This window comes from Chlorocebus sabaeus, chromosome 7 (genome assembly GCF_047675955.1).
Source record: "Chlorocebus sabaeus isolate Y175 chromosome 7, mChlSab1.0.hap1, whole genome shotgun sequence".
Lineage (NCBI taxonomy): Eukaryota > Metazoa > Chordata > Mammalia > Primates > Cercopithecidae > Chlorocebus > Chlorocebus sabaeus.
In genome coordinates, this window is record NC_132910.1 from 57441091 (window position 1) to 57451897 (window position 10807).

Genomic DNA, 10807 nt, shown 5'->3' on the forward strand with positions numbered 1-10807 from the left:
TCTTCAATCTCTGATATCCTTTCTTCTTCTTGATCGATTCAGCTATTGATACTTGTGTATGCTTCACGAAGTTCTTGTGCTGTGTTTTTCAGCTCCATCAGGTCATTTATGTTCTTCTCTAAACTGTTCATTCTAGTTAGCAATTCCTCTAACATTTTTTCAAGGTTCTTAGCTTCCTTGCATCTGATTAGAACATGCTTCTTTAGCTCAGAGGAGATCATTATTACCCACCTTCTGAAGCCTACTTCTGTTAATTCATCCAACTCATCCTCTATCCAGTTTTGTTCCCTTGCTGGCAAGGAGTTGTGATCCTTTGGAGGAGAAGAGGCAGCATGCTGGTTTTTCCTCATCTTCATGGATTTATCTACCTTTGTTCTTTGACGCTGAGGACCTTTGGATGGGGTTTTTACGTGGGTGTCCTTTTTGTTGATGTTGATTTTACTGCTTTCTGTTTGTTAGTTTTCCTTCTAACAGTCTGCTGGAGTTTGCTGGAGGTCCTCTCCAGACCCTACTTGCCTGGGTATCACCAGCAGAGGCTGCAGAACAGCAAAGATTGCTCCCTGCTCCTTCCTCTGGAAGCTTCATCCCAGAGGGGCACCTGCCAGATACCAGCTGAAGCTCTCCTGTATAAGGTGTCTGTCGACCCCTGCTAGGAGGTGTCTCCCAGTGAGGGGGCATGAGGGTCAGGGACCCACTTGAGGAGTCAGTCTGTCCCTTAGCAGAGCTTGAGCACTGTGCTGGAAGATCTGCTTCTCTCTTCAGAGCTGGCAGGCAGGAACACTTAAGTCTGATGAAGTTATGCCCACAGCTGTCCCTTCCCCCAGGTGCTCTGTCCCAGGGAGATGGGAGTTTTATCTATAAGCCCCTGACTGGGGCTTCTCTCTTTCAGAGATGCCCTCCCCAGAGAGGAGGAATCTAGAAAAGCAGTCTGGCTACAGTGGCTTTGCTGCACTGTGGTGTGCTCTGCTCAGTCCAACCTTCCCTGCAGCTTTGTTTACATTGTGAGGGGAAAACCACACACTCAGGCCTCAGTAATGGCAGACACCCCTCCCCCATCCAAGCTTGAGTATCCCAAGTTGACTTCAGACTGCTGTGCTGCCAGTGAGAATTTCCAGCCAGTGGATCTTAGTTTGCTTGGCTCCATGGGTGTGGGACCCACTGAGCAAGACCACTTAGCTCCCTGGCTTCTGTCCCCTTTCCAGGGGAGTGAATGGTTCTGTCTTGCTGGGGTTCTATGCCACTGGGGTATGAAAAAAATACTCCTGCAGCTAGCTCGGTGTCTGCCCAAATGGCTGCCCAGTTTTGTGCTTGAAACCCAGGGCATTGTTGGTGTAGGCACCCAAGGGAATCTCCTTGTCTGTGGGTTGCAAAAACTGTGGGAAAAGCATCGTATCTGGGCTGGAATGCACCATCCCTCATGGCACAGTCCCTCAGGGCTTCCCTTAGCAAGGGGAGTTCCCCAACCCCGTGCACTTCCTGGGTGAGGCGACACCCCACCCTGCTTTTGCTCACCCTCCATGGGCTGAACCCACTGTCTAACCAGTCCCAGTGAGATGAACTGGGTATCTCAGTTGGAAATGCAGAAATCACCTGCCTTCTGCATTGATCTCACTGGGAGCTGCAGACCGGAGCTGTTTGTACTCAGCCATCTTGCTGGTGTTTCCCACAGTCTGTTCTTATAACAGAACCACACTCACTCAATTATTGCAGCTATCTATTAATTTTTTACATCTGACAAGCTGTTTTATGTTTGGTAATCATGTTAAGGGTTTTTTACCTGAGATACATAGAATGTATGAGCTCTCCTGAAATTGTACCCAGTTTTTCAAAAATACAGGTATATGGATTTTCCTTAAGACATGGACATAATTTTAATTAGATTCTTAAAAGGATCCATGACCCAAAACATTAAATATCACTAACCTCAAGGAATCAAAAACATTGTAAAATAATCCAATGTTCTGCACTAAGAAATTAGCCGAATATTAAAATCTTTTCTTCCAATATTTACACAAAAAGGGTTGTTTGCTTTTGTAAGACTCCTTTTTCATAGCAATATAGGAAAGCCAGGTTTTGTTCATTTGTTTTTGGTTTTTTGTTTGTTTGCTTGCTTTTAGACATAGTTTATCTGATCTGAATAACAACAATATAAAATCAAGCAAGAAAACAAAATTCAGCAGCAAACAGAAGAGTATATTTAGTGGATGACTCATCTAAAAAGTCTCGAAAATTTCCAGTGAGTCAGATATTGTGTTAGTTGCTATCACATACTTTCTGTATGCCTTTCTGTTCAACAAAGTGTTCTCTCCCAGTTACTCTCTCTTTCCCCACAATACATTTGTATATATGTTTATTTTGTCTTCCTCACTAGAATGTAAGCTCCAAGCAGTCCGTTTTATCCACCATTATACTCTCAGTACTTAATTTGGTGTCAGGTACATAGTAGGAATTCAATAAATATAGAATGAGTAATATAATTTAATCTCTTTCATGTGGGGAATTGTGTTGCTTTGGTTTGTATTGTTTTATTTTGTTTAATGTCCTTAAAATAGACTGATCAAATCAAATGCTAAAGAACATAAAGGAGTAACAGTTACTGCCTTATATCATGCAAATAGTTTTTATAAAGAGGATGCTGGTCAATTATATTCCCTGTCCATGAAGGAAAAGGCAAAAGAGCTTTTTTGAGTGAAGAGATGCCAAAGTGAAGAGAGAAGTTTCTCAAAAAATGTTAGTTTGATATTTACCACCATAAATCTGGCCCAGCATAGAGCATGGCTCAAACTAGGTGCTTAATAAATATCTGTTGAATGAGTGATACTGAATGACCATCAAGGGAATAAGACAGTGAAATGTGCAATCTGTAGGGCATGCCACTTCTCTTTCACTAGTACGTCTTTAATAAGAAAAGGGAAGCTTGCTCTTCCACATGTCTGATAACTAGCTTCAGTCACAGATCATTTCTCACCATCTGCTTGTGTTTCAGTCAGAGGGAAAACATATGCGGTGCCTACAGACTAATTTTCCTGCTGGATGTTTTCTACTTTACATAGAACAGCTAGCTCAATTATCTGAGAATAATTGATAACTCAGTACAGTTTTGGAATGTAGCACGTATTTTGTTGAGAACAACAACTTTATCCCTTAAAATCTTCTCAGTAATTAGAAAAAGTAAGCTAGAACTTCTTGGGTGGGCAAGGACACCCAGTGTAGGATTAAAATTTAACATGGATAATTAAAACCATGGTTTATATATATAAGCAACTTGGAGTTAATTATATATAATAATAAGTGAACTCGATACATACATTTTGTCACTGCAAATTTATAAATGATCTTGTCAGTTATTTATTTGATTCAAAACTATTTTTCATATTAGATCCCTCACAAATCATCCCACAACTTACTTTAAAGTTGAATGAGACTAAAAAAACGTAAGTACATTCCTGAATATAGAGTGACTGCTCTTTTCTTACTATATTTTGAGTTTAGTACTGCCACAATGCAGAGTGATGTCACTGATACTCTGAGTCGGCTTTCAGCTGACTACGTGGAGGCATGTTTGTTACTGAATTAAGAGCAGCCAGTTGCTTTCGGAAAGTGTGTATATATTTTGAGAAATGAAAGGGAGAGAGGAAACAATGCACACGAATTACTAAAGCTTGATTTTTTCCCCCAGTCTTGCCATAAGAGAGCATCTTTGGACTATTTCTAGAACTGCACAACTGGAAATAGTTCATGTAACCAAATAATGAATTTCAGCATCTTCATTAAACATCCAAATTTCCTGACAGAATAAAGTCAATCTGATTTCTAAAGGTATCCAGAGCAAAAAATTTTATCCTCTCTCTCTCAGTAAATCTTTAGCGTATTTTCCATAGCTCACCTCAAGGAAATTCTATTTTAGACAAACTCTTCATGCCATTAATACATTTAAAATACATCTCAGAAACTAGGTGCAGTGGCTCACACCTGTAATCCCAACATTTGGGGAGGCTAAGGCAGGAGGATCGCTTCAGCCCAGGAGTTTAAGACCAACCTGGGCAACATAGCAAGACCTTATTTCTACAAAAAGTAAATTAGCCAGTTATGGTGGCACACACCTGTAGAGTCAACTACTTGGGAAGCTGAAGTTAGAGGATTGCTTAAGCCCAGGAATTCGAGGCTACAGTGTACTATAATCATGCCATTGAACTCCAGCCTGAGTGACAGAGCGAGAACCTGCATAAATAGATGATAGATAGATAGATATAGATAGATAGATAGATAGATAGATAGATAGATAGATAGATAGATATTGAAAAAAACAAAATGCATCTCTCAGGTGCTTATGTCAATAGAAAGGAACAACAACTATCGACTAACTTCCCTTGCTTTAAATAAGAATGTACTTCAAAAGTACTATTTTTAACCTGTGTTTTCTTTATTATTGTTTGTATAGTAGTGTTAGAATTATCAGACTGAGCGGTTCTAATTTTACTTTTTGAGTCTTATTTCCTACGTCTTTCAATATTTCTAAGGCTGTCTACCAAGTCTAGCCCAATTTTCAATTTCTCCTTGGCTATAAATCCTACAGAACTAGTAAGTGATCTGAACAGAATAATTAAGGTCAATTATTCATTCTCTTAATTACTTAAAGCTCTGTAATTCCTGTTGTCTGACAGAGAAGCCCTGCCTTGTTCTTCCTTATAATAGTCTTGGCTATTCTTGTCCTTATGCTTTGTGATCTGAAATTAAGATCTGCTCTCCATGTACCATGAAAAAGCCTTTAGGGATTTTTATTGGAGCTGCACTCAATTTAGAGATTAACAGGGAAGAACTGACATCTTCTTAAGTCTTCTTATTCCTGAACATGGTATATATGAACAAGATAGTTCCCTTCAATTCCTACTTTATCATGAACAGATTGCAAATTTTAGCAAGTGTTTTTTATATATCTACTGAGGTGATCATCTAGGTTTTCTCCTTTTGGTACCTTAGTGAGGGTAATTCCATTAATATATTTTATAATGTTAAATTGTTCTTATATTCCTGGGAAAAACTTAACTTGCTCAAGAAAAGATTTTCTCCAGTTACTAACATTTTATTTTTAATTTTATTATCTTTGCTCTTAAGTGTGATTGGACTTTCTGATATTATCCTGATCTGTTTTGGATCAAGATTATTCCAGCACCATTAACTGATCTGAAGAACATTTTTTTCTATTCCCTGGAACTGTTTTTATAAAACAGGGATAATTTTTCCCAAATGCTTGGTTCACTGGCCTATAAAACCATCTAGCATATTTGGGGATGGGAGAAAACGAGTTAGATTTTAAGCTATTTATTAAATTTCTTTAATGATTATTGGTATATTCAGATTTTCTATTTCTTCTTGAATCACTTTTCTAAGGTATATTTTTCTAAGACATGACTTTATTTCTTTATCTAGGCTGGTGATGAAAACTTTAAAAAAAATCTAGGCTTCTAACTGATTTTGAAAAACACCTTGTATTATTTTTTGACCCTCTAGCAATTTGTGTTCTCACCTAATAGTTACGCTGTCTAGACCATATTTTCTAAATTTATTGCCTTGTACAAGTGAATCACCTAACCTTCCTAGAGCCAAGATAAATTAGAACTATCTCTTCTTTCTGATCTACCTGGGACTTTTATCCTAATAGATCAGGTGAGTCTGACAGTGTTTATTCTTCATGAAGAGTTGCTGGCAGCTATCAGCAAAGTGCTTGCAAGGTTTTTTCTTCAATGATTTTTAAAGGTACAGACATTCACTGTATAGAATTTATACTCACCTTGCTATAGTTCTTGGAGGCTTTGCTATGAATATCATCAAAAGTGTTTTTCAAGACCAAATTTTAGAAACAGTAATAGAAAATGTACAACAGAATGAAACCTTGAACAGTTTTCTTGAAGAGGCACATGGTCCTTAAGAAGATATGTTGGAATGCAAGTCCATAGTAATTTATACTCAATCATGTGTTTTCCTATCTCCCAGTCATATATTAAAATGTACTATAAATTTATGTCACTAGTAAGAAGCACTTATGGATGTCTCTGATGATGTGCCAAAGCAATTGAAAGATTGCCAGTTGCCATCAGATGCAAATTAAAAGATTATTATCAAATGTCATGGGAGAAGAGAAGCATTTCAGTGTCTTTTTTTTTTGTCCCATCCTAAGGATTCCAGAATGAAGAAGATATAGCAGCAGCTGCTCTTTTACAATGTATTTGTATGGCCTTCACAATGAATTCACTGATTTTTGTAGTCTAGAGAAAATCTTCCTCTCATCTGTGTTTTCCTCAAAGTCACCCTTTTACCTCTTCTCCTTGTCCTGTATACATAGCTTTGTCTTATCACCAAGCTCAGACTTTTGGAAAAGATAGAAAAAAAGGAAAAGGTCATCTTTAAGTTGCTAAATTTGAATTTCTAAATACATTATCCTGTGACAGTCTTATTTTCAATAAGAAGCCATTCATTTCTTTGAGGAGGGGAGTAATGGATCAGATTATTTTAAGAAATGGGAAAATCCAATGTATTTGAAAACTCAAAGACTTGACCATCTCACAACAAAATAGATGTGGACTATCTCAGGAGGGGCAGGAACTAGTGCTTCAGGATATCTTGCTACCTGTGGCTGAAATAAATGGGCTGATGCAAATTAAAGCAGGTTAAAAAAATCTAAGTAATGAATAGCAAAACTTTAACCTGTTGGGGATTTTATTAGGCATCAGGGATTATAAAAGCAAAGGAGTAACCTAATGGAGACAGCATATTTTCTACTCAATTCTAATCAACAATCTCTTCCTAATCTTCAGGTTACCTAAACATTACACATATGGTGAAAGCTGAAGTTATTAAGAAATAAAGTTTACTTAGGTTACTTGAAAATAATTGCAAAGACACAAATGGTCAACATTTACCTTAAATTGTAACTTGCAAATGAAATGCAATTGAATGGGTTTTCTTACTTTCTGCCTCATGCCTTACACCTTTGGTGTCTTTTCCACATGAGAAAAAGAAATGAAAATAGAAAAATGTAGCTTTCCTACTATAAAATTACTAATTTTTTTACCTCACTCTTTAATAACTAGTAACTAGCATATTGCTTTGTGGTACTAGTGTTCACAGCACAAGTGTTTTTTCAGCTGTTTTCTTGGGAAAGGTATACTGCTTTCCGAATGTACAAATCATTTATATGATGCTCAATCTATCATTCTGGATCAAATTGCCTTTAGTCTTTTTATATCACTGCTCTTGAAGAACATAAGGTCCTTGCAATGACATTTGTGCGGCTTGAAGTGGGGACCAATCCTTCTGGGTAACCTTTTATGAAATCACTGAATGGCAGCTAGCCTAATACTGGTTGTCCTCCTTTAGGCGATGACATTTGAGCTGCTGTGATCTTCATCTTGCAGCATCTCAAAGCCAATTATTCATCCAGGCTTTCAGCAGCATTAGCAATGATTCCTTCTCTCTCTTGCTGAGTTTTTAAAATGTATTTTGGCACCCTCAATTAGCCATGTATTCAAAAAGACAAGCTTTGGGTGAATGTTGACTCAGGCTCACACCCATGCTAATGATGGAGGTGCTGTAACTATATAGCCAACTCCCCATAATAAGAGGGAATGTACACATAAATTGAAAAATTTATTAATCCTATTATTTTAATCATTAAAGTCAAATTCTCAATTATCCATACTAAATTAGGGGAACAATTTATAGGTAATCCAAAATATCTTTTTGTATTAGACTTGGCTCTTTGCTTGCAATTTACTACAAGTAATACGATACCTGAGAGGTGGCAACGTAAAAAAGCATGTAATTCTAGTAGCTGGGATTTAGTAAAAACATAAAAACTTGTTTGCAACCAAAAAAACTTGGTTTAGATTTAAAGACAGCCATGGATCCACAAAGCAGTCTATGTATAAAGAATGGAGTATATTTTTAAACATCCCCTCTAAATTGTTTTTTTTGCTAGAGAGTTTGCTGGATTAGAGAGTCAGTGGGTGTTCCTTAAATTGTCCACACATCCCTTATCCATTTTCTGCCCGGCTAGTGTCCCCAAGAAGCTGACACTGGGAAACATCAGTAGAAAATCAGAAGACAGAAGAAATAGAGATATAAGGGTACTACTCCCTGCTCCCTGTGTCCATGAAGATGTTGTTGGCACTCTGTATGTCTTAAGAACTATAGCTCCTATCTGAGGGGTCTTCCTCTAGGGTTGCAGTTGTCAGAGGCTGTGGTTTCCACCTTTGTCCCTTTACACCCAAAGATGTTTATGTGCTTCCCATTTTTGCTAGTGTCTTTGCATCTCACCACCCCTTATTCCCTTCATTCAGCCTACACATCCATCCATTGTCCCTGCATTAAAGTGTTTGCATTTGAACCATGCTATGGTCTGAATATGCTGCCCAAAATTTATATGTTGAAACAATTGCCAATGCAACAGTATTAAGAGGTGGGGCCTTTAGGTGGTGATTAAGTCATGAGGGCTCCACCCTCATGTATAGGTTTAAAGCCTTATTTAAAAAAGCTTTGCATAGCATTTGCCCCTTTTGCTTTTCCACCTTTTGTTATGTAGCAATGCAGAAGAGGTGCTATCTTGGAAGAAGAGAGCACCCCTTACTAGACACCAAACCTACCAGTGCCTTGATTTTGGACTCCCCTGCCTCCAGAACTGTGACAAGATAAATTTTTGTTCTTAATAAATGTCCCAGTCTTCATATCTTGTTACAGCAGTGAACAGACTAAGACAAGCCACCTGATGTTACTTATTACCTGTTGGAACCCTGATTCCTGCAGAGAAACTAAAAATATATAGACATAAACTGCTTTGATTTTATCTTTTTAACTCTCTAGTTATCAGAATTGCCTAGAGAATATTTTTTAAACACAGGTTACTGGGTTCAATCTCAGTCCTTCTGTAAAGGATGGAGCAGATAGGACTAAGTCTGGTTCATTGATATGGTTTGGGTCTGTGTCCTTGCCCAAAGCTCATGTCAACTTGTAATCCCCAGTGTTGAAGGTGGTGCCCGGTGGGAGGTGATGGATTGATGAGGGTGAAGTTCTCATAGTTTAGCACTATCCCCTACTTGGTACTGTATAGTTATCACGAGATCTGGTTGTTTTAAAAGTGTGCAGCACCTCCCCCATCTCTCTCTTCCTCCTGCTCCAGCCATGTAAGATGAGTCTGCTTCCCCTTTGCCTTCTACCATAATTGTAAGTTTCCTGAGGCCCCCCCAGAAGCAGAAGCCTGTACAACCTGCAGAACCGTGAGACAATTAAACCTCTTTTCTTTATATATTATCCAGTCTCAGGTATTTCTTTATAGCAGTGCAAGAACAGATTAATACATTCATTCATTACTGTGTACCCAGCATTTAACCTAAGACCCTACATTGTGTACCCAGCATTTAACCCAAGACCTTCAATAATCATTTTTAAAGCGTTGTTTATACATAGTAAAACAAATTAAAGTAGCACAATGAGGTTCATAATTGAAAGTAAGATTCTATACAGAATGAATGTATATATTCATATAATTATAATTATATAAAATTATAATTATATGTAATTATATATTTATATATTATAACAATATAATATATAAATATACAATTATAATATATTTTTCTATAAATATATAATTATAATTATAATATTTCATACATTATATATAATTATAATATATATTATAATTATATAATTATAATAATATAACACCAATAATTCTATGACATATAAAATAAATTTAATAGTATTTGTATTTACTTAAATAAATCATTCTGGGCTGATAGTAAAACATGATTAATATTGTGGTGATCACAATATTCAAAACTGAGAATTTCTCAAACAATTCTCATCTTCTCTATACAGTATATATTAGGCAAATAGTAATGAAGTTATTTTTTCTTCCAGAAATCTAAATGAATTAGAATGTCTAAAGGTAGAGTCTAAGAATTTGTATTTTTAGAAATTCCTTCAGACGATTCTGATGACCAGTTACTTCCACAAAGTCTAATCTTTTACGTACAATGTTAGATCTGGAGTAGATTTTAGCCATCATCTAGTTCTCCTAATGTATTTAGAAATTGACCAACTTTAAGTCTGAGAGATTAAATAACTTGTCATATATAATGGTAATATTTTCATACTTAGCAATACGTTTGGGGATAAAAGACAAGAAATGAGAAATGGAACTAAAAGAAAAAGTTTTTACCAAAAAAGGCAAAAACTAATCTACAGCTTGGCCTGAAGGACTATGAGAGTTCAGCTCTGTGAAGGCTGCAGGGCATTCTAAGGGTGGGCTCACCAGAGCTCATGCCCACTCTTAGACCCTTGATCAGGATCCTGTCACAAGGTAACTGAGAGTTTCTTCCTTCATGTCCTTTATTTTCTACAGGCATTCATCCAATTATGCCCAATACTTGAAAAGAAGTATCTATAATGATCTTCTCTTCCATAAGAATTTCTTAAACAACTCTTATCTCCATGCAGCATGAATTAGGCAAATAGTAGTGAAGTTATTTTTTCCTCCAGAAATCTGACAGTAATTTAAAATTCATTTGCTAACATAATATTTTGTGAAAATATGCCAAAAATGTTTAATACCTACCCCTCTTACTTCTGCCTGCATATTAACATGATTAGAAAATATCTGTGCCTCGATAGTCATCAGAAAGTAGACATTTAGTCACCTAGCTGATATTCACAAAATTATTTTACTCTGTTCAAATGGAATTTGCTGCTGATTATAGTAATTCTTCTATGTTTTAAAAGGAGCTCTGTGGCTACTATCTTCAAAAAT